The 22,573-nt window shown below is 49.1% G+C and overlaps 1 protein-coding gene across 3 annotated transcripts in view; it reads right to left on the bottom strand.

The window, feature by feature from the left end:
- PAK5 (p21 (RAC1) activated kinase 5) overlaps positions 1–22,573 on the bottom strand; it is a 195,835-nt gene that overhangs the window by 76,698 nt on the left and 96,564 nt on the right. The window contains exon 1 of one of the 3 annotated variants that reach the window (XM_066546008.1): positions 9,529–9,624. The exons of the other annotated variants lie outside the window; for them this stretch is intronic. The gene's annotated coding sequence lies outside the window, so the exon portion shown is untranslated. Of the gene's footprint in view, positions 1–9,528; positions 9,625–22,573 lie in introns of those variants that run through there. 3 annotated transcript variants of the gene reach the window in all.

Below are 22,573 nucleotides of genomic sequence, written 5' to 3'. Positions count from 1 at the left end.
GCGATGAGAGATCAAGGGCTAAGCTTTGATTCATCTGCAGGCCAAGGGAGATGGTTATTTCTATAATTTTATTTTTCTCATTATTTCCCCTAATGACTGCAATTCTTTTACTCTGACATCATGGCAATTTTTACTGTTGTCTATGCCAGAATCAATACTGTACTTGGTCCTTTCACTTGTATTTCCCCTCCCAGCAGCACGGGAACACTGCTGGAGCAGTTTTCCATGCCTGCCCGGCCTGAGCAGCAAAGCCTGCTACAGATGCTAACTCCAGAACCTCCTGGTGCATGAAAGGCAATGGTATCCAGCATGCAAATACTGCTGGAGATGGGGCAATGGTCTGGGAATGTTGACTGCTCTGCTTTGAACCAGTTCTGTACATTTGTGGTGCTTTACATGCAATGCCAGTGGTGACTGGAGTTGAGATAAATTTTTCTTCATAGTGCTTTAAATCCAGAACCATGAAAGAGCAGCCAATACTTTGGAGAGATGCTACTCTCAGCAGGTCAAGTATCTGCATTGATTATAAATCTCCTGTTTTAACAGTTTCTCTGAAAACCCCGGGCCTTTGGAACCTGAGAGATACAAGAAAACATCCAATTTTCTCTCCAAATCTACTTTAAAAGAAATAAAGAGAAAATTAAATGCTCTGTGTTATAGGCAAAAGTCTTGAGAAATGGCCTATAAGGACCACAAATGTTCATGCAACTCAGAGTTTCACACTTGCCTGGCTTTATTGTGCTCATCACAAAGGCAGGCACTGCCTTTTAGAGCTGGTTCCAGCAAGGACAGGTGGGTGCATCATGGAATGACAGGGTGAGACTGTTAAAAGGTTCAGGAATACCATGATACTACAAAGCTAATCACACCTTCAAGTTATTTTCTTCAAAGATTATTACATCCATTTGACCATGCTGTACAGGTACACGAGGACTACTTGAGTAATACTGAGAAAGGACAGGAAAAGTAAATATTAAAGGGCAAATTCTAGCAGCTCAAATTTACAGAGTGAAACACATGCCTCATACAACAAGGGAACTTGTCAGGAGAATGGAGTATTATCCAATATCTGTCTTGATTGACAGCTTGGCAGTCTTTCACCCATTAAAAAAAAGTCTTTAAAAAGCATTGGTTAGCAATTATCACCAATTTTCCTATTAAGGAAATTTTCCATGGAAAAATAATTGCAGTTTAATTTCTAGCTAAATCAGGACAGTTGACTATTTTTCTTCCTCAGAAAAACAGAATTGGAAATTGCAGGAAAACAGCAAGATGCTCTCAGATCAATACCAGAGCAAAGGAAACAGGAGAGGAATAAAAATGGCAAAAGCTATGGAACAAAACCACACAAAACCCCTGTAATCCTCAGCTGAAGATCTCTTAAGAAGCAGCATCAGGTTGTTGTACAAAAATTAAATGCAGTAACAACATACTGTAGACCAAGTCCTACCAGATGCTGAGGAAAAAGTCAAAATGCTTCTACAAACAGAAGTTCATAATAAATGTGAGCCACAGAGGTACCAGGCTTTTCCCATTAGACACAAAATGCCAGGGATCCATTGCACTGATGAGATCCCGAGAAGAAAAAAGCCCTGGCTTTGAGTTCACGAGAAGAAAAGGCATCAGGGTGACTTAACTGGACCTCCCAGTACCTGATGGGAGCCTATAAAAAAGATGAAAAGAGACTATTTACAAGGGCACGGAGTGAGAGGACAAGGGCAATGGCTTCAAACTGTGTAGGTTTAGATTAACTGCTAGGAAGAAATTCTCCCCTGTGAGGGTGGTGAGGAGAAGTTATGGATGCCCCATCCCTGGAGGGTTAAGGCCAGGCTGGATGGGGCTCTGAGCAAGCTGGGATAGTGGAAGGTGCTCCTGCCCACAGCAGGGGAGCTGGAACAAGATGATCTTTAAGCTCCCTTCCAATCCAGGTCATTCTATGATTCATTTCAGCAAACATTTCTCTTGGAAGGAAGCAGCCCTGCTGATGGGCAACACATTCCATACTCCTGTCCCCAAACAGAAGAAAAAATACCCATTTATTGTTAGCCTGTGAAGAGACTGTAAGTCACTTTTCAGCTAGCAATTCTCTGAACCAGTGTTTAAATTATTTACCTCATGCCTTGTACTTCTTAAGCACTTGAAAAAGCCCCCCGTAGTCTCCCTGTGAATCTGACAGTGCTAAGAGTTGGTCCTCAAAGAGACTGGGTACAGAAAGCACTGAGGAGGGATGGATGCTGCATCTTCAGTAGTTTCTGTGCTGCATCTCTAATACCAGAAAATGAGAGACATGCCTGAGTCCCTGATAAAAGCCCTGCCTCAGTAAAGCACTTTCCCTGCTCTCCAGACCCAAGCCTCAGCTCTCATCTCCACCCAAGTGAAGGCTCCTCCTGCCTTGCCCCTCGGAATAAATCCTCCGTGGCACTCAGGCACATGGTTTTGCACGTGTTTCCCCAGGCAGTCTTTAGGGTATGGCTTACACCATCTGCTTTCAACTGAGCCCTGTCATCAATAGTTGGTTTTGGCAGGGGAGCTACTGCCAATAGCCCCTCTCCTTCGCTGCCAGCCCTCCCTGACTCCGGCAGGACAGCCCTGTCTCCATCCAGCCACGCGACTGTAAGAACAGACATCCTCACACGGCATCGTTCCCACTTGTTTGTGTTCCTACTTCCCATCCTTCATTTACTGCCCTAAAAACGTCACAACAGAGAGCAGAGCTTAAAAGGCAATCACCACCTGCAACTTCTGTAGCAGCACTGAAGTATTTTGGCAGTCAGGCCTGTCCCCAGACACGCTGACAGGGCCCACATCCCTGGCGCTGGGAAGATGCAATGCAGCCCCCCGCTTTTGGCTGTTTCATTTCGAGCTCCTGCACAAAAACGGGAGCACCTTTTTATCTCCTGGGTTTCCTCAACAGCCAGTGGCTTTGATTACAGTCCCTGCCTGGGCACTGGAGCACTTTGATAACATAACACCACAAACCCTGGCAATGCTGCTGCCAAACCCTGTGCACACCCTGTGACACGGACAGTGCCTCCCAGCCAGCCACCCCACTAACAGCACCGTGCTCCACAAACTGCTTCTTTAGCACGCTGCTCTCAGCTGCAGCTCAGACATGGAATTCTCTGCCCTTTGATTATTTTTTCCCTGTAACACAAAGCTTAAATAGGAAGAAGTTCTGCTCTTTGGGAAGGAGGAGTTCAGTGTGTGCAACAGAGACGAATTCATGTACCATTATTCTTTCCTGCATGCTTCAAAATCTGGGATAGAGGCACAGCTCAGGGCACATTTACTTTGTTCTCATCTCACTCTCAGGGAAACCTTCCTACGTCTTCAGCCTAGAAAATCACCCTTTGCTGTAAAACACAAAACCAAATACCCTCCAAATCCAAGTGAGCAAGGCTACAAATCTGTTGCCTTTGGGCTCTTTACATGCAAGTGAGAGAAGTTTAATACATGCAAATCCAGCTTTCTGTGGCCTTGGCAGGATTTGGCTGAAAAAGGAAACAATTTAAACATTCTGCCAGTTTACCTGCATTTCATGAAGTGTCCTGTAACAACCCTTTTGAACTATACCTCATTTCTATGTCCTTCAGTTATATTTTAAGAGCTCTTCTGTGAGTAGTGTGCAAAAAACGCATCAAAAATCTTTTAAGTTTATTTATTTACATGGCCCAAACAAACAATATGGCATTAAGAATTGTTTTTACAATTCTGTAAAGTACTGAAAGCCTCCTGGGATGGATCAAGCTTCTCCAGCTCAGAACTGGAGAGTTCTGCACCTTTGGAAAAATATAAAACTAAACACCTAAGGTGCTTTTCAGAAGCAATTATCATAATCCCTGCTGTTACCCCGAGGGAAGCAGTGGCACACAGAGGTTAAATAACTTCTTGGAGGTGGCTCAGTGAGCAGCAGAGCCAGGATTAGAGCCACAGTGCGTCCTGACTCCCAGCTCCAGGCTCAGCCCAGCACCTTAAATAGCTGCAGTGCAAGCCACCAGCTCAGCCCTCCGAGCATGCCTCTAGCCTGGGGAACGGGGAAGCTGGAGTTTAACTCCATCGTACAAAACTTCCTCTGCACAATCACCAGAAAGAAGCCTTAAATTTTAACAGCTCTAACCTGCTCAGCCTCTGTGAAAAACGGCTGGGTGGATTTTACTGCCACCAGTTTGGGACGAGTGAATTATTCACACGCAGCAGAGCGTGTCAGAATAAAAGGTTTATAGGGGCTATCACCAGGCTCATTCCTGTGGCATTTATTCATTCCAGTTTCTGTTTGCTGGCATTTCTTTTGTCCTCCCCTTTGTCACCAGGATTCTCTCCACCATTCCCTTTGTGGGGTACCTTAACTTTAAAAAAACAACAACATTTCTGCTTAGAGAGTGGTTTAGTGACACGGCACATGTTTGTTTACATTGTTAGTTTTGTGTACTTCTACAGGGATAGCTGACACATGTAGTTTTCCCCCATCAGAGGTGACTGTGTATGTCTATTTCCACTATTCCCTTGCCTACAGCTGCAGTACCTCTTTTATTTCTTTAGCTGCCTCCAGCAGGGAACAATAAATCTAAAACACAGTCAAAAAAAGGACAGTCAGAAAATGGAAAAAATACCTCGTGCTATTTTTGGCATCTAAGTTCTTTGGCTTAACCTATTTTTGGCAGAGCATCTTTGTTCAGCAGAATCAGAACTCCAGCCCTGTGACACCAGGGCAGCGTGTCCCGCTGCAGGCAGAGCCCTTTGCTGGCAGCAGCCTCCAGCAGCAGAGCAAAGCCAGGAGAGCCCAGAAGGAAAATGATGGGAGACAGGACTTCACTTCCACTCTCCATCACTTTGTGCCTCTGAGCAAGCCACGCCGCCCCTGCCTGGCCACGCTCACGCCATATGCACAAACGGGATGGGTGCACCCCGTGCCCTGAGCTCCACAGGGGGAAATCGAGGCTTCCTCCAGCCCTCACAGCCTCCAGCCCTTCCAGGACCCCAGCTTTGGTGGTTCATGACGTGTAAATATTAACTGGTATCTACAGCTCATGTTTAAATAAAAGCTTTGCTTAGGAGATAAAGAAGGTTGCAAATGGCAAACGGCAGCCCTGAAGAGCTAAACTTGACTCATGCATTTCTGCTTTGCTGGTTTGATTTCAAAAGATATTCAAGCTCTGTATCTGAAACAGTTATTAGCTTTGCACTTCCACCAGATGCACCTTCCAAAAGTGGCGGCATTCTCACACGGCACAGAAAAGAGAAAGTTGGAAAAGATGCAAAATAGCTGACTTGGTACGTTGTGGCTGGCTCTGCGTGACGCAATGGGAGCACACACTTCTCACATCACTGCACTCGCAGGCAGCACTCAGAAAGGGATATCTTTGACCCCTCTAAGGCACAAAACTTGGTTTAAAGCTGGAATTTCATGCCAGGGCTTTCAACAGGCACAGCTGAAACACGAGAGAACCAAATAGTGTGGCTGGTCTTCGACCAGAAGCCTTGGCCACAGTCCTGTCCCCTGAGTTGTTTTCTCTCCAGGAAAAAAACCAAAACAAGCAAAATTTAACATGTAATTGCAGAGAAAATACTTTGTTTTCTTTGTCACAGGGACAGACCCCCAAATGCAACATTGAGTCCTCCTGGGCTCAGTGACAGGCAGGCTGAAGCACCCGCACCAACAGCCAAGTCCCCAATGAATCTCTGTGGCCTAATGGATTAAAGGCTTAATTAGAGTTACCTGAACATTAAGCACCACTAAAGTGCTCTGAAATTTGCTCTGAAGGGAGCTGGGGGGAGTTGCCTTTTGAACGGGCAGAACTAACTGGGGTTTTGTTCACAGCTGTTAATGGTTTTGAATCATTCCCCTTTTCAGCTTGTTCCCTGATAATAAAGTGAATGCAGCTGTGCATCAGGGAGTGCTCTGGCACACCTCACCACCAATCACAGATGAACCTAACTGGGGGAAATTGTCATAAATATATTAAGCTTTAGATCTAGAAAGAAGGAAGGTACACTATGAAGATCCTACTGAGCAACACATAAACCTCTATCAGACACTGGATAAGCTACAAGGGAAGATGCCATCAAAACCAAGGCTCTGTTGGTCATGCCATCCATTTTTTAAGCCAACAGTTGTTTAAAACACATTTCTGGCTTCAAATTGCTACTGAGAGTAGCAAGACAAGTATTTTCAAAAGATCAGAATTAATGGTAAAAATAAAGAGTATAACTGAAGGATGGTAGAAAGCGTAGGCCCTAGAGGTGTGAGGCTATCAACCACCTGAAATCTCCATCATCATTTGTCTAGTTTCACCTGGCTGCAATCACACACCATTCCATCCTGACAACAGAGGTTTTGCTCAGCTTTCACCAAAACCTGGGGAAACCTGGCCAAACCCTGCAGCAGATCCAAGAAACAAACTGCTCTGACTTCTGCACGGAGCAAAGCACAGATAGTCCCAAAACCGCCTCCAGGACAGTCAAACAGCACCATGAGTCAGCAATGCTAATGCCAGGAGTAGGATATCCCAAGGAGGTATTTAAAAGAGAGGCTTTGTTTGAGATTTATGGTTCTGAACCTCCTCAGCTGTTGTACCCACACACCCCTGCTGGCAGTTTCGGCACATGCCACACTTGTGTTTGGAGCTTTTGCAGAGTAAACCGGTAAAACCAGAGCCAGGTGATGTTTTTGAACAAGTAGATGCCAAACACTTCAGATTCCTTACTGGAGCAGCTTCAAAGCAGGAAAAGGATTTCGGTGTCAGATGTGAGGGTGATCAGAGAGCAGAAGCAGAGATGCAGGTGCTCTTCTGCTCTGTCTTTCCAGTTCTTTTTTCCATACATCCCTGAAGCAGCTGACACCTGTACCCCTGACAGATCTGTGCCAGCATCACCTCCTGGGCACCTGCAACACGAGCTGGAGCTCTCCTAGAACCCAGCTTTAAACCCAAACTGCATGCTCCAGCTGATGTCAATGAGAACAGCTTGTCTCCCCTATTTCAGTAGCAAATCTGGGGTCAGAAGTGACACTGATGAGGTAAAGCCAAACTAAGAGTTATGATTACCTACCGTGAGACGTTTGCTCTCAGCTGACTGACAGCAGGAGTTGACACTGGGGAGCAAATTTCTTACATTGCATTGTACTTCCCAAATATTAGTTTCCAGAGTAAGAGTTGCCAAAATCTGTCACATTGGTAAATAGTAATGGGGAAGTAAAATGTTTTGCAGGAACTTTGCTTGTTACATGCTTCCATTTTAGAATCAGCCATTGGGATGCTGAGAACTCACTGAAAATCAAACACTGACTTACTGTGACTATTCATGATGGATGAAGATGTCCAGGAAAAAACCCCAAACAAGCAGAAAAGCCACTGGGAAGCAAACAGAGGTGCCAAAGTAATGAGGGAATCAAAGGAGCAATGGGATTTACTAGGTCTGGCTCCACAGGGGGTTGCCAAGGGGATTTGCTGATGACTCCTAACAGGGCTCTCCACAACAGACCTGCCAGAGTTTCTCTGTGGCACTGCTTCCCAGTGTGGAACGGCTCCTGAGCTGCCCAGTGGAGCCTGGTCCAGCAGTCCCTCCAGCTGAGGACATGCACACACACACACACACCGTGACTGGTGAGCTCTCGCTTCCTCAGAGTGTGGCTAAAACAGAGGTGAGCAACAGCACCCCGAGCTCCTACACAACAGGGACGTGGGACTATGGCAGGCTGGACTCAAATCACCTGGTGAAAATTCATCTCAGCTAGGAATCATGGTCTCACTGGGATACAAACCATTTGGAAAGATGGTTGAAGCAGAAGGGAAAAAGTTTAACTTCAGCACTCTCAACAGGAGAGTGAGTCTTTCCCTTGATTAAAACAATACTTTTACTCAATTTATCTCAAATTAATACATTTAATAGCATAAATACACAATTCCACGTTGAGCAAAGACCTTTCATCAACATAAAATGACCTACAGCCAAAAAAAAGTGACTAAGCCACAGAAACAGGCAATAAGGTGACCACAAGGCGTAACTCCCAAAGCTTTAGCTGGCACAGCCAGCTCTGAAACCAGTGCCCTGCCACACGCAGCCAGGTCCCTCTCTCCCACCTGAAAGCCAGGACAGCAGCTGCTCACCACGGGCAGGGCAATCCACACATTCGTAACCCACACGTAGCAGAAACAGCAACCTACGGGCAGGAAAAAAAGAGCAACGCAAAGGGCCATTTTGTGAAGCTCAAAGTGAACCAGAGGAGCTTCTCCAGCTTCCCGCGCAGCTCCTGGGGCGGACAGAGGGCCAGGGAGCCCCAGGAGCAGCACTACATGCGCTTGCCACCTCCAAAACACCCTGCTCAGGCACAGCCAGAGCCACCCCGACACCTCGGCATGCCAAGAGCTCTGTCCCCAGCAGCAGCAGCAGCAGCAGCAGCGATGCTCGATGCTGGCAGCCCGCAGCGCCGGCTGTGACAGCGGGCAGGGCAGCACGGCCGGCTCCCTGCTGCACCCCGAGCAGCACAATGCAAGTTTCACCGCACAATAAAGGCAACACATGTGGAGCAATGATTCCTTAAGGGCTGTCTGGGCAGCAGCGACCACCGAGATCTAGCTCAACGCAGATACCAACTCCTTTCCTTCATTTCACAAATGCTAAAGCACATTAAAAATTCTAAAATGAATGGGAAAGGCTACTAGCAGAGGAGTGTCACTGCTGGCCCCTCTCAAGTTCTTGGGAATCGTATCCTTACTGGCAATGACAGCCCATTAGATCGAACACTGAATAAATTGGGGGGAAAAAAATTTCCATTGTTTCTTTATGTTCGCAGAGGGCTGGTACGTAACAAAGAGGAAGAAAGGCAGCCTGCGTGCTGCTGGCGGGTTGGTAAAAAATTCTCAAGGTCTGATCGATACCATGAAAAAACCACCTCTCCTGGCCTGAGGCTGGAGTGTTATTCGAGCACGGCAGTCACCATGCAGCTCATTTTCTTTAGCTGCGATGATCCGAGGCTCATGAACACTGAAAGAAGAGCAGAGTCGATCGCAGGCATTTCTAATCCTTTACACGAAGGGAAAAAAAAAAAAAAAAAAAAAAAAAAGGAATAGACGTATAGAGGCGCATGCAGGAGCATTTCCAGGAGCGGCTGTATGGCTCTCTGGGCACCTGCTCCCTGGGGGAAACCCAAAAGCACATCATATTCGTGGAAAGTTGGGAGCAACTTCTGGGGGGGAAAATGACAAAAAGCAAAATGGCTTAAAAAGAAAAGAAAAGCCATTGTTGTAGGAAACCCCGGCAAGCTATCAAAAGCAACACCAGCTACGGCGATCCCTGTGAGAGGAGCCCGGGATGCCCTGGCACGCCCGCGGCTGTGCCGCTCCGCACAGGTGCGGCCGGGATGCCCGGGCCGTGCCTTTGTCTGCGGGCACCGGCGCCGCCAGGAGCGCACAGCGCCGGGCTCCAGGCTCCGGGCGGCCCCGCCGGCTCCCGCGTGCCCCGGGCAGGGGCAGCCGCCGCCCGCGCCCCGGGCAGGTCCCCGGCCCCGGCCCCGCCGCCCTCCCTCCCTACCTCGGCCGCCGCCGTCACGCCGCCCCCAGCGCCATGTTCCGGCTACATCCGGGCCGCGGCTCCGCTCGCTCCGCACGGCGCGGCCGCAGGTGCCGCCGCCCGCCCCCGTGCCAGCCCAGCCGAGCCGAGCCCAGCCGAGGCGAGCCGAGCCGAGCCGGGCGGGCGCAGCGCCGCCCCCGCAGCGGGCCCGCAGCCCCGCCCCGCCCGCGCTGCCGCCCGGAGCGCCGGGGCCGCGCCGCAACGGCCGGCGGCAGCTGCGCACCTGCCCGCACCGGCCCGCACCGGCCCGGGGCTTTGTCCGGCCGCCACAACGGGCGCACACCGCGTCCGCACCGGCCCCGCACCCCTGCGCGCCCGCACAGCTCTGCGCGCACCGAGCTGTGCATGCACCGTGCGCTCGTACATCACCCACCCATCCCTGCATCGCCCCGTGCACCTGCGCGCCCAAGCGCCCGCTCCTGCACCAGCCGAGGCACCTGCCCCCGCCAATGCACCCCTCCACCCATGTGGGCACCAGCTTGTGCGCCCACCCGTGCATGCATGCGCCCGTGTATCACCCACCTATTCCTGCATCAACCCATGCCACCTGGGCACCCACACACCCATTCCTGCACCCGCTCATGCACCAACCATCCATGCATGCACCCACCCACCTGTGCACTCATCCACACCCAATTCATGTACCCCCTCACCAACACATGCACCTGCCCATGTACCAAGCCACACTCCTACCCACATCCATTCGTCTGCACCCCAACTCTGCAGCCATCCACCCACATGCCCCTACATCCACCCACCCACCCACCGCCTTTTGCACTTGGTCCTCAGTTATTACATTTTTTAAATACAAAAACAACCGTGCCAGCGTGTTTTGTTACCTGTAAGCTCTCCCCAGACAATGGTCAGGTGCTAAGGGACAAATCCGGTTAAGGCAAGTGATGGAAGGAAGCAATCAGAGGATGACAACAGACAAACCCCATCTAGCTCATCTAATTTTGGTGTATTACTGCTGGCAATTTGTGGCTGCCTCTGAAAGCTGCTCTAAGCCTACATTTTTATGAAATGTTCCATAAGAAAAATTAAGATTGCCTTTAATAAAGGTATGTATCCATCCTTCCACATGCTAAATCGGTAGGAAGATGATGGTTTGTGCTCATGGATGACCACAAACCGTCCCTGTCAGGAAACACGGAGCACAAACAGCAAAGTGCTTTTCAGAGGCACCTGCAGCAGAGGCTTCCTGGGAAGAAAAGACCCAAAGCCAACCTGATTGATACAGCCCTGCATGGGAGAGGAGTGATTTCATAGTTAATGATGTTGAATTGCACATCATTTCTGGTTTCTTTGATGCCTGTTTGCATTAACATGTGCTCTGTGTGGCAGGAGCAGAGAGGACTCGACAGGAACAGCTTGAAGACAAAGGTGCATTGGAGCTGTGTGGGGTGGGTGTGCTGGGCCAGGCAGAGGGACGTGCAGAGGCTGAGCCTCTCACACCACTAAGGCACCCGAGGTCCAAATAGATTTCTGCACATATGAAAAAACCTATAACAACAACCACAAATCCATCAGAAATGTGCTCTTCCATTACCCATTACAGCAGTGTTTGCTTCTACTGTTTTTATGTTCGGCTCCATTGCTGCTCTGCATAATGCTGTGAGACAAAAGGAGCTCCCTTGGTTCTCCACAGCACATGGTGTCAGTGTTTGCTGGGATGGCCAAGCTGCTGCTCCAGCCTCTGCCCCTGCCCACGGCACTGCTGGGCCACTCTGCTTTCTGGGAGGGGCCTGGGGCACAGACCAGCACAAACAGCCCAAAATATAGCATAAAGTTGTTCAAAACCCTGGGCCATAATTTTCACCTCCTAGATGTGGAATTCAGAGACAGGCTGGCTGGGGTCACCCTGAGTGGGTACCATTGTTGGAAGTCACCCTTCTGCTCCTGGTTTCCATTTCTTTGTGGTGGGTTTTGCAGCCAGAAGCATCATTTGGAATCAGCAGCTACCAAAGAACATTTAGGCTCTGGTAAAAACCCCAACAACCCAACCTCTCCCCAGAAAATCCCAAACCAGGCTAAAACGTTAAGGGACAACCCCCAGCAACTTGGTTTCAAACCTCACCCCAAAGCTGAAGCCTTCCCCTGGTGCATCAGACCAGCAGTAAGGTGGGACAAGGCAGCGAGGGTTTCCCTGCTCTGAGTCAGCACGAGTGGTGTGTGTCTGTAATGCAAGGTGCTGCATGTCACATCTTGGCACGGTACATACAGCTTCTGGCAGGCAACAAACAGAAACCAAGCCTTGGCTGTTTTGTCTTTAGTCTCAAGCGTGACTTGGAGGAAACTCTCTCAGGGAATTGGCAAAATGGGCTGATGGCTGCCAAACTGCAGCGCCAGGAGAGAGGCACTGCACCACTCCAGGAGTGATGAGGCAGGGAGGGAGGGAGCAGAAATCCCTCCATAGCCCAGAGGTGCTGGGAGAACGGCTGGCACGGAGGCTCAGGAACAGGAACCTGCTGAGACTCACACAGAAGGGAGGCAGCATACCCTCCTCGTATTCCCAGAGAGCCCTGGACTCTGTCTTCATGGCTGAAGCCAACAAGAAACCAGGTCTCTAACTTGGACATTAGTTTCTCCACTGAAGTCAGCTGAATTACCTAAAGGATGAATTTGACTATCTAATGCCTTCAATCAGAAAAACAGAGCTTTTCAAAAAAGGTTCATTTTGCTTTTACCTTACACACAAGGGTATGAATCAGAAATATGGCTCCTCGAGTCATTGCAACTGCCCTGAGCTAGAGTTGATACAAATTAAAGGCAGATAAAAATACAAAATGTCCCTTTTCCAGAAAAATCAGAGCATAGGAATTTTTTTTTGTATTTATCATTATACATTTAAAATTTGATAATTTTGATTTAAAACCTGAACCAGTGGCACTAAACATTATGGCCTAAATTTCATTGTAATACTAAAAGAAATAGCAGTTAACCTTTACAAGTTTTAGATTAAGTCAAGTCACTGCAATGGCTGAAGTATTTGCTGAACCAACTGGATCAGGGGATTCTTGAGACTCTAAGCCCATTTCCTACAGACCCATTTCTTCTCAGGATGCACAAAAACACATTCTCCCTTTCAGTTTGCTCCAGTTTGAGAAAATCATTGGGGGTTGAAAACAAAGAGGGAACAGGAGATTGCACCTTCTCCCATATGAGTCTTTAGAAGGATTTGGTGATTAGAAACACCCCAGCCTGCTGTCAAAGAGGTAATATTTCCTGTGTTCAAAATGTCCATTTCAAATGCAGAATCAGTTTTGATACCTGTGTTTTTCCCCTTGCCCCATCCCTCCATCATATTTAAGGTTAGTATGTGATTTAAATTGAGCACAGTAACTAATGTATGTTACTTTTTCTGCAGTGCACCTTAACACAAACATTAAAATAAGCCATGGAGTGGAGGCATCAGTCATCGGTTTGTCACATAAATGAAAATTGTTAAGTAACTTTAGACTTAATATGCAGATTCTTAAATAAATATGGTAATAGCATATCCTGATCACAAGTGAAAAAAAGAGTACCAGGCTCCGATGAGGAAGTATCCGTTGTTCCTTAGGAAAATAATTAAAAACTACAAATGAAGAACAAGATTAATTTAAATAATCAATTTTGTGTTTCCTGCTAGCTGATTTAAATCATGATGAAAATTGTTGATTAAAGCCCCTTATTTAAATCTGTGCCTCTTAATGAGAGTGCAAGCCTATGAACATAGGCCCATAATAGTAATAAAAGACTGTAGAGAAAAAATAACTTTCACAAGAATTCTTCCAGGGCTGGAAGAACATCATCCATCCTTTGCAAAAAGAAATGCGTCTTACCCAGCCAAGCAATTCTTCACCCCTAAGCTCTTAACCCTGTGAAAAGATAGGGCAATAAGTCATAGGATATTCACAGCCACATTATGTAAGTACAGCTGAACTGGTGGTCCTTCTTGCTAACCATTGGAGAGGAAGATGAAGTATTGCTGGAATAATTAAAAAGACAGGTTTGAATTCCCTAAGCAATGCAGACGAACGCCCTGTCCAGCTATTGGTGTTGGTGGCAGCAGCCTTTTGAGGTCTTGGGCTGTTGCAGAGGGAGGAAGGCTGAAGGATGCTGGGCAGAGTGGGCCTTTGCCAAGCCAGCACCACGTGCTCCTGTGCAGCCCCTGGCCTCTGTCCAAAATGCTTCTTTGAGGGCCACTCCTCTGGTAGCAGAACAATGACTCATAACTACACTTCAAATCTCCTCTAAACTTAAGGTGCCTTTGCTTTCCCTGTCAGTCTAAATCCAAGCCCAACAGCCTTCATTATGAATTTATAGTGAATGGAGACAGCTGCATTTCACTGAGGGCTGTGTGAGTATCACCAGCCTGTACAGGTACTTTACATGTCCACCATGCACTGAAACGGGCTCTTCCCTGTGCTCCAATAATCCACATTGCTTTTTACTCCTCTTCAAGTGCTTTGGAGTGCATTGGTGCAGCCCCATGGCCTGTCTCCCTATCAGCAAGGGTGACAGTCCCCTCCATTTCCGTGCTGCTTGCTCCTCCCTCCTGCACTGCCCGCTCCTGGGCTCGAGTGGTGTCTCCCACAGAGATTTCTGCCCTTTTGGGAAGTGTACCACGGGATGAAAGCCTGAAGGCATGACCTTCACTGTAACTGAGATCAGTCACCAGAGGACAGACAAAGAGAACAGATAAATTTCATAAAGGGGGTTTTAAAGTGATTGTATATTTTTGAGCCGTGATTTCTGGTACGCCTGGTATTGCTACTGCCAACATTAAAAGATACACAAAGATCTATAACTAGGGATATTTACACAGACTTATCCTCACACACCTGTGATTCCTCCCATTCAATTCTCATGTCTGAGGGCAGCAATGGGCCCAACCCTGCAAGGCAGAGCACGAGATGCTCTGCAATGCATCTTCCCAGGACGTGGCTGCTCCAGCTCCAGAGACAGCTCTGGGACCATGCAGGAGCCTCAGTGCTGTGATGTGCCCTGAGCATGGTCCTGTCCTCCTGAAAGGACAACGGTGTGGGACTTTATCAGGCTCAGATTGCTGTCCCAGCTGCCAGAGCCCTGCTGTGCCCCAGCAGTGGGGGCTGAGCAGGGACTCCTTGGTTCAGGGACTTCTCAGCCTCTGCACTAAAGTTTGGGATCCATGAACAAAGGGATTTGCTCCTTTTCCTCCCCCCAGCATTTTGCAAAAGCACTATTACACCTTTGTGTCACACTGCCCTGCAAATCTGCTTCCAAAAGGCTGCCTTCTTTCTTCAAAGATCATTTCCAGTACTGAGCAAGATCTCTCAGAGCCCTTGACTTTGCAGCTGGCGAAGTTTACAACATGTTTACAATACCCTGCATAATTTGGCTATGAGATAATGTATAGTATAGTCCCTCAGTGGTGCACAGTGGGAAAAGAGCAAGTGGAAAAAAATAAGGTAACGCAAAGCCAAGAAAAACAGATGGTAGCGAGCTCTCCAAGGGGCAAGAATGAATAAATAACTGCAGAATTTTTTTGTCTGAGGAAAAATATATTGTCAAATCAATAACACAGTTTTTAGGAAATGTAGACTAGATCAAATGTGCATTTTTTCAGTATTAAACAATGGCACTTCATCAGGACTGATGGTCTGTGCTGCATGTGTTTGCCTACATGAAACAGAGAGAAGAAAAAATAGCATTGCTCCAAAAAATTCTTGTTTGACCTCAAGGTTACATTTCATACTTTCTGGGAAGCTCTGCAATAGGTAACAGGCCAAAAGTTCAGGTGGAAATCAGAGTACCCCAGCACTTACTGTGCCCTTTAGCAGCATTGTATCTTTGATAATCTTAGTCAGACCTGCAATTCTGAGAGAAAAGAACCCCTTGACGATTTTGGGAACGTTCATGTGCCGGCTGTTAGGGCCACATGAAGCTATACTTATTTAATACATCTGTGCATGCTCCCAGAATGATTAACTGATACCTTTTATTCTTTTTGACCACATCAGGTGAAGCCAAAGGGGAAAAAAGAGACAACTAAAAATGGCCAAGTATACAAATACTCTAATTCTCCTCCAGCTAAAGATTTTTTTGCTTCTCTTAAGTCATCCAGAATAAGCTAAGCAACATATGGGATGCATGAAAGTTGCTCTCTACAGATCTGTCAGTGTGTTTTAGCCACGCCGTGCATCAGTCCTGACTGCTCTGAGCACGGCAGCCCTGCTGCCGACCAGCCCTCAGCTCCTCACCACGAGACAAACCAGCTCCTGCTGCTGCCACGGGCACAAAGGGCCACATCTCCCTCTGCTGCTCTCACTCTGGACACACCAGCTCCTGCTGCTGCCACGGGCACAAAGGGCCACATCTCCCTCTGCTGCTCTCACTCTGGACACACCAGCTCCTGCTGCTGCCACGGGCACAAAGGGCCACATCTCCCTCTGCTGCTCTCACTCTGGACACACCAGCTCCTGCTGCTGCCACGGGCACAAAGGGCCACATCTCTCTCTGCTGCTCTCACTCTGGACACACCAGCTCCTGCTGCTGCCACGGGCACAAAGGGCCACATCTCTCTCTGCTGCTCTCACTCTAGCCATGGTGCAAGTGGTGCCTTGGGAAGGCTGGCCTAGAACAGAGGTTGGATGGAGTTAAAGATAAAGTAGGGATTTATTAAAAGGCCTCCATGGATCCTCCTTGGGCAGCACAAGAGCCCAGCCAGGGCTGCACCCCAGGTGAATCAGAATGGCCCCAAAATGCACGACCAGTCATGGGGTCTCTCACTTTGATCAGTTCTGCTCCATTTGCATCTTGCAGTTCATTGTCCAATTCCAGCTCCAGCCCATGCAGTCCCATCCTTCTTGTTTTCTTCTCTCCAGCCCACGGGGTTTGTGCTCTTGGGCCTGAGATTTGGATCATTTGTCCTTGGTCCCCAGCTAGAGAAGGAATTGTTTTGTCTCCTTACTCTGTGAAGAGAGCTCACCATCTCCTAATATGAAGCTCAGAACTTCGCACCAAAACAGCCCAGAATCTTAAAATATAAAAACTAAAACTTAAGGCATCATAAGAATAATGGTTGCAGCATCTCCAGTGCTCACTGGGCCACGGTGATGTGGTGGGTTGTGGAGCAGAAGGAATCCCAGGCTGGAAGGAGCTCTGACAGTGGGAAATGAGCTCTTAGCACTGTGCCTGTGAAGAGGCCTGTGTGCTCCATCTCCCAGGCTGGGTCCCTGGGCCACGCTGGGGACTTGCACACACCAAACCCTGCAGCCGTGGAGATCTGCTGGGGAAGCTCCCCAAGGAGTCAAATCTGGGGAGGGCAGCCGGAGCCCAAAGCAGAGAATGAGCAACCCCCAGGGCTGGGGTGCCAGTGCACCATCACACAGCAGCACTTTGAAAATATCGGCCTTTCCTCACAGCACACGGGAGGTGGGGATAATCCATCTCCAGTTCTGCTCCAGAAGATCCAAACTCACAGTGCTACCTGATGGTGAAAACTAACTGCATGTCAATAAATCAAAGTGATGGGGTATTTCTTGGAAGCCAGTAGCTGGCAGAAGCCATAGGAAGGGTCACCTCTCCATCTTACTGCTTTTTGGGAGGTGGTGAATGCTCCATTATCATGCCCACAACGCCATTGATAATATTTTCATTGAAGCTCCATTTTCTGTTCTGCCCATGCAAATACGAAGAGCAAAGTCACTGCTACTGCTGGGAGCAGAACCTGAGCTCCTTAAAACCACGCAGTCCTAAGTTCTGGAAGCAATCACTTCTCCTGTGCAAAGGGAATACTCCCTCTAAAAACCAGTGTCTTTCTGGGGAAGCAATCAACCCACAGATGAGCCTCCCAGCTGCTAAAAGCCCCTGCTCCCCCCCTGCGGGTGCCAAGCACTCCTCCCTGTAACAGTAGCCCCAAAAGAAAAGCAGGCCCCAGGGATGTGCAGGGAGCACCCCAGAATGTTCAGTGGCACAGCTGGGTCCATGTGCCTGTGGAAGCTGCTGCAAAGCTGGTCAGAGGTGGCTCCTTTTGAAACAGGACAGGTTCCAAAGGGACACGAGCTCTCGGAAGAGGCAATCACTGGGAATGCCTCCAGCTCCAGCCCCAAACTGCAAACTAAAGTACTTGCTTTTGTTAGAACATATGGCAAAACCCTGCATCCTACACGTGCTTTAATGCCAAGAGTGACTCTTAGTTTGGCATCCTGCATGGCAAAGAAGCCAGCAGGGGTTTTGTCCAAGAGAGAAGAGGGATGAAAGCAGGCATTTATCTCACTGCTATTTCAGCTTCTCTTCATTTCCTGGTCTGCATCACATCCCTGGGTCAGTCCAGCTCTGGCCGTTCTTGGCTGTCCTCAGCCCCCTCACCTGTGTTTCTGTTCCTGACCCTTATATTGCAGGCTACAAAGGACTGCATTTGAAGTACTTTGTAACCCAAGGAGTTTTCCTATTACAAACAATCCTTTGCAGCACATTCCAGGTAGGCTGATATTGTAATGTAATTCCAATCACCTGGTGGAATATTTGTCTATTTCTCCTTTATGAGTATCAGTACCCAGCCTATATTCTCTCTCTCATACTTAAGTCTCCAAAATTACACTGATCAAAGCAACCTGCATTTATAAACTGATGTGCTCTTGCATTCGAGAGATTTGCCAAGTGCTAAATATAAGGTTTCCCACTATACTCAAATCAAATTCAAATTCCAGCTGCCTCTCAGCTAATATGCAGCAAAGGTTTAGCAGTACAAAGCCATGTTTGTAGAATCAGACATCAAAGATGATTAAATTAAACTGAAAGGGGAATCAGTACAAGCCTGAAATTAGTTTGCTGAAGATACCAGAGTTCATTTCCTCCCACTGACAGACGGAGCCACCTCGTGACCTTTAGTGATCAGAGCAAACAAGATCATGGCTTTGCCGAGTCTGCCCCCCTCCACCCCCAGCAGTGCCCTGACTGAAAAATCAGCTCCAGCCTCTGCTGGCCAGGGCAGGGGGCCTGCAGGATGCTCAAACCAGTGCAGCAGTTCAGACACTGCCCTCTCCCCCACGGGCTGGGATCCATCTCCTCCCTCTCAACACAGGCTCTCCAGCACTCCAGGGTGCACTGAGATTTGAAGAACAGTTCCTGGGTTTATCTTGGTAGTCTCTGATCAGAGCAAAAGACTCTCCATTCTTTGATTTGACCATGATGTTGAAACCAGGAAGGTGCCTGCAGCTGGCAGGGTGAGTTGATGAGATGTTGAGAGCAGGCAGGAGCAGGAAGGCATCCCAGGGGTGGCAGGCAGTTACTTCCTTGGTTTTGCTTTGCTAATCTGGCTCTTTGGAAACAGCATAAAAATTGCCAATGGAAAAAAAAATTCCTAACTTTGGCCAGGAAGAGAGCTGAAGGGATTTAGAGCATATGGTAGCAATAAAAAGTTGTTCACCTTCTGTCTCCCACCCTGCCCCATTAACTGTTATTCTTGGGCATTGTCTCTGAGCGCTCTGGATGCTGTGAGTGTGCTGATGGCTCCATGGAAAACCCCCTGCTGAAAGCAAAAGCTTCTCTTGACTATCACATACACACAGGTTTGCCAAGACACCTTGTTCTCTCCCTGCAGCCCTTCTGCTGGTACCATTCTGGGTCTCCTCCGAGCACACATGGGAGAATAGCACCAGGCTGTTTGCTGTTCTTGCTTTGCTAATGTCAGTGACCTGATTTACAAACCAGACTCAGACCACTGCTCCTGTTTGGTGACTGGTACAAACTGGTGCTGGTCCTCAGAGACTTGCACACAGTCAATTTTCAACAACAGAAAGGATTTTCTCCCTGTAAGAGGCAAAGGCTAGCACAGCTCCTTGGCAACATTTAAATTGAAAGGATAAATTGTAGGAGCGGGTATTCCAGAGCAGTGGCACAGCCTCTTAACAAAAACCCCCTACTATCCAAATTCAATTAGACATAGCCCAGGAGGGAAAGAAAAAAGGCAGAAAACTCTGCTGCTGGAGCTTCCTCTGCCAGACAGTACCTGGGTGTTCCTCTGTTGTGCTCCAGGGGTAGCTGTGCCCTCTTTTGGGCAGAGCAGAGTCTCCCGTTGGGCACTGATGGCAGGAGAACAAAAAGCCCCCTCTCCATCAGTGCAGTGGCAGGAGAGGAGAGAACACCCACCCTCAGCTGGGCCAGGAATGGTGAAGGGAGATGATCACACTGTGCCTGAAAGCCAAGGGGGCTGAAGGGCTGCACTTGCAGGGAGGTGATGCAGGAGTGCCCAAAGGGAGCCTCTAAGGAATGCAGCCACAAGGCAGCGTGCAGCAGGACCTGAAGCTCCAGTTCCCTGCCCCAGGGGGCTCCTGGCTCTTGCCAGGCTGCCCACCCAGCCCAGCTGAGCCTGGACACTGCCAGGCAGCACAGGCCACGCTCTGGGCACCATCACATGAGCTCCAGCCTTCCTCTTGACTACAGAGGATGCAAAAAAGGATGCGAGGTTTGCTGCCAGAAAATCCTGTCTGAATAAATAATGCAGTTCTAAATTTGAAATGGTGGAGCTCTTGGGGAGCAGATCCTCTCTGTTTGAGGCAACTGCCTCCTGCCAGATAAACACACACACCACTGAGCTCATGTGCTGCTGCAGCAGTACCTGAGGCCAGTTGGAAAAGCCAATATGGTCCATTTCTCCTGCAAGATCTCCCAGGGGAAATATGCCTCAGCCAGGCTAAGTACTTCCCTTGTGCTATATCTGTATGGAAATTGCATGCTTTAAGGTTTTGTTTTGAATGGGAAACAAGTCAGACCTTGCTGAAAAGCCTGGGTTGGGCATTCTCAGAGAAAAGCAGTGCATGGTCCTGCTCCCTGACAGCTGAGCCACACTAAGTAACAGATGAGGGCCATACTGCCACAAACTGTTTTCCAGGCTTCCCCACACAAACAAGGCACTAACCATGGGTTTTCTTCCATGGCTGGAGGCCAACACGCCTCTGGGCAGCATGGGGATGGCCCTACACCAGCTAGTTTCTGTTGACTGACAAGCATCTCCTCCTTTTCTTCTTCTGGCTGAAGGCTGATGCAGTTTGTGATGGCAGAAGCCTTGCAAGAGCAATATTAAAGGTGCTTATAAAAACAAACAAACACACCACACCCCTGCCATCATTTGTCACCTGCCCCAGACCTGTTTTACACACTTCTCACTTGCAGGAAATCATCCATGACTTAAGGAAATGCTCTTTTTGACATCTTCCTTTCTGTGAATTTTGTGTTTCCAAGTGAACATGTTTGAGACACAGGCCTGGGCAAAGAGCTGCAAACAAGGGTGAGGACCAACCCTGGGGTTGGCAATGCCACGCTGCCCTCTCCTGCCAGGCTCCCCAACAGATGCTAATCCACTGTCTGTGATTACTCTCTCTAGGATCTTTAAATCCAGGCTTTGGGGATTAAGGAGCACACCCCCCCCCCCTTTCCCAAATGAGGGAATCCTCCCTTAATCCATTCTGCAGGCACAACACCACCAGGAAAAACCCAGCATTTTCTGGGGAGTGTGGTCCTGACTCTTTGTATTTCGAGGCTGTACAGAACACCACACCCAAATGCCTGTGCTTGAGAGTCCTTCAGCATCACAGCCCTGGTCACAGATCACACCTTATAGCCCAAACCCCTTTCACTGCCCCCTTTCTGGTGTTGCTGGGGTGTTACCTGGGGTCTCCCACCATGGTACAAGCACTGAAAGCCCCTCCCAGCCCCACTGCCCTGGCTGCTCTGGAGACAGCCCCTCCACAAAGGATGCAGCCCTTGGGGCTGCTTATCACTGCTCAGCACCCAGTGGTTGGAGCAAATAAAAACAAGAACTGAGGAAAAGTGCCAAAACACAGTCAATCTTTAACCAGCTCAAGGAAGGTATGGTCTCAATTGTCCTTATTCAGTGTTCACCTCTGGGTGCCTTTCACCAGTTTTAACCCACGTTTCAAGGCTGCAAAGCCTGCCCAAACCAAGCAAGTTTGTTTTATTGTAGTCTTCCCCCCAGCCCTCTCATGCCCTGCTGCTTTTCCACCCATGCAAGAACCCCTTTCTTTCTGGGGATGCTTTCGCCAGGTGACCTGTGGACACTGACACCAGCCACACTGAGCCCAACCCACAGCAAGGAGCACGTCCCAGTTCCCACTTTGGCTCACCCACAGGGCTGTGCTCACTTATCTCAAATTTTCACTCTATTTTTGAGTTGTCAGGGATGGCTGAAATTCTCCCTCCCACCCTGTACTGTGCCAGTGCCAGCCCTGGTTTATGGGACAGCTTTTGGGGAAAAGGATAATTTACAGTGTAATGCTGTATCCCTTTCAACCTGAAAATCCATTCCTCCAGCTCCCAGAGTCATGTGGCTCTGAGAAAGTCAGATTTTGTATGTACAAAATCTTTAAAAACTTTCAAGACCTATACAGGCTGTTTACAACCTACATAAGACTAATTTACACAGGGGGGAAAAGCACAACTCTTCATAGATCCAAACAGGAACAAGCTGTGTGCCAACACCAGCCCCTGAAAGCATCCTGCAGGCCAGCCTGCTGCCGTGGCTCTGGGCTCTGCCGGGGCAGGGCTGGACAGGGCTCTTTGCCGTCCCAGGAGCTCCCTCCAGCGAGGCCAGCCCGGGCTCGGCCCTGCCGGACCATGCCGGACCCTGCCGGGCCCTGAGGCGGGGCGGCCCCGGCCGCTGCCCCGCTCGGCAGCTCCGGGGCGCACGGGAGGGCTCGGCACACCCCAAGCCCCGAGCAGCTCCGACTGCAGCCTCGCTGGCAGCGGGAGCCCAGCCGGGCAGAGCACCCTCCATCGCGCTCACTTATGCTCTCTCTCTCACTCGCTGCAGCAAGGACGGCTTTCCTTTCTAATCCCTTTCCGCTGTGGTGTGCTCCAGTTTAGCGGGGCTGTGCTGGGGGAAGGGAGCCTGGGCTGGACCCGTGCCGGGGAACAAAGAGGCAGAACCGCCGGCACCGCCCGCTCCCGAGTGGGGAAGGGTCCGCGGCAGCAGCAGCGGCAGCTCCCCCGCCCCTCCATTCCCCCGGGCTTTGCCCAGCTC

The sequence above is a fragment of the Molothrus aeneus genome, chromosome 3, assembly GCF_037042795.1.
Source record: "Molothrus aeneus isolate 106 chromosome 3, BPBGC_Maene_1.0, whole genome shotgun sequence".
Lineage (NCBI taxonomy): Eukaryota > Metazoa > Chordata > Aves > Passeriformes > Icteridae > Molothrus > Molothrus aeneus.
The sequence above is the reverse complement of the archived record's forward strand: the minus strand, read 5'-3'. Positions and strand labels throughout refer to the sequence as shown.